Here is a 1845-nt window from a genome sequence, read left to right as displayed (position 1 = left end):
TTTTCTACCAAAAAAAAAAGGAAGGAAAGAATGCTTTCATGCAGATCTACGCAAGCTAAACTTACACCAAAAGCTCACGCAAGGTCAATGAATAACAAAGTTTTCTACTCCCACCACAGACTCCTTGCCATGACGTGGCCCTCACAGACAATCTTCCCCAGAGGGCAGCTCAGCTGCTTCCTTTCTCTTCTGCAGGTCTTCATGCAAATGCCACCTTCAAGGCAAGGCCGTCCCTAATCACCTGTTGACAATTGTAAAGCCTCTGCCCTACCATGCCCACCTGCTTTCTCCACTCAACTTTCCTTTATAGCACTTCTATATCTGAGATTCTCTACAGTTTGTCTAGTCCTTTATTCTGCCTATTGCATGTCTCCCCTCACGAGAAGGGATGCTCTATGAGGACCAGGAGATAACAACAACCCCTGAACAGAAATCATCACAGAGCAGACACTCCGTAAATATAATGATATAAGATGTTTAAAATGGAAAGTCAAAATAAAATCGCCCAGCTTTTTGTCGCTCTCCGGCATTCAAGATGTCAAAGCGAGGACATGGTGGGTCCTCTGGTGTGAAATTCTGGATTTCCTTGGGTTTTCTGGTTGGAGCCATGAACAGTTGTGCTGACAACACAGGAGCCAAAAGTCTGCATATCATCTCTGTGAAGGGGATCAAGGGACAACTGAATAGACTTCCTGCTGCTGGTGTGGGTGACGTGGTGATGGCCGCAGTCAAGAAAGGCAAACCAGAGCTCAGAAAGAAGTGGTAATTAGACATCGAAAGTCCTACCGGAGCAAAGATGGTATGTTTCTTTGTTTTGAAGATAATGCAGGAGTCGTAGAAAACAAGCGAGATGAAAGGTTCCGCCTTTCACAGGACCAGCTGCAGAAGAATATGCAGACTTGTGGCCCAGGATTGCATCCAATGCTTGCAGCACTGCATGATTCTTTGGTGTATTTGTAAAAAAATAAAAATAAAAATGATTTGCTCCCCCCCCAAAAATAAAATAAAATCGCCTGCCATGAACAAGTAAGCACCTTCTCTCCACTAAGGGAGACAGGATGGTGAAGCCGTTGCCCAGAGAGCCGAGGACGAAACAGGAGGAGAAACACTGCTCGTGCCCTGGCACATTGGATACTAAGCCTTGTGCCTTCCATTTCACCTTGGAGCCCTGATCCCTGTGCACACCTCCACCTGAGAGACTAGAGGGAAGAGCGGAGACGTTCCCTCTGGTTTCCAGCTTGCTTGTCAACTCACTGGTGAGTTGTATCCAGGACCGACTTCCCGGGAATGCAGCCTGCATCATGCCACAAGTCTCCGCACTTGGAAGGGACCCTATGTTTGGTTTAATGCTCTGCTGTCCATACCTTGAAATTCTTAATAATTTTACCTTCCAATTTGTCTTTTATAAGTGAAATTCAGTGGGACAATGGAAGATGCGTATGAGCAGAGGAGAGTCATGAAATAAAGGAAAAACCTTCATATTTTAGACCTTTAATGGCACTTTTCCCTACCTTTCAACAAGCAGCCCCATTTTCACTTTGCACTGGGCCCCAAAATTATGTAGTCGGTCCTGGTTGTATCCATGTTATTTCTGGAGAGCAACAAAAACTTTCTAAGGTAGAGGAAATCCATTCTGTCCTATATGGTCTGTTCTCCCAGCTCGAAAGCAAAGTGGTCATCTTTTTGGCTGGCAATGACCCCCCATCACCAAGCTTAGATTCAATTAAAGTAGAAATTAAGGATAGCATTTGAGGCAATGAGTTGATTTTGGAAAGAAAGAAAAAAATAAAGAAAATCCTGTTATAAAAATAATTACTGAAAATGTTAACAACAGTAGCTTGGAAA

General features: G+C 44.1%; 1 pseudogene; it reads left to right on the top strand.

Moving 5' to 3' along the window:
• The first annotated feature begins 535 nt into the window (after positions 1-535).
• On the top strand, positions 536-941 carry LOC115865806 (large ribosomal subunit protein uL14 pseudogene; annotated as a pseudogene).
• The last annotated feature ends 904 nt before the right edge of the window (positions 942-1845 follow it).

Source organism: Globicephala melas, chromosome 4 (assembly GCF_963455315.2).
Source record: "Globicephala melas chromosome 4, mGloMel1.2, whole genome shotgun sequence".
NCBI lineage: Eukaryota > Metazoa > Chordata > Mammalia > Artiodactyla > Delphinidae > Globicephala > Globicephala melas.
The sequence above is the reverse complement of the archived record's forward strand: the minus strand, read 5'-3'. Positions and strand labels throughout refer to the sequence as shown.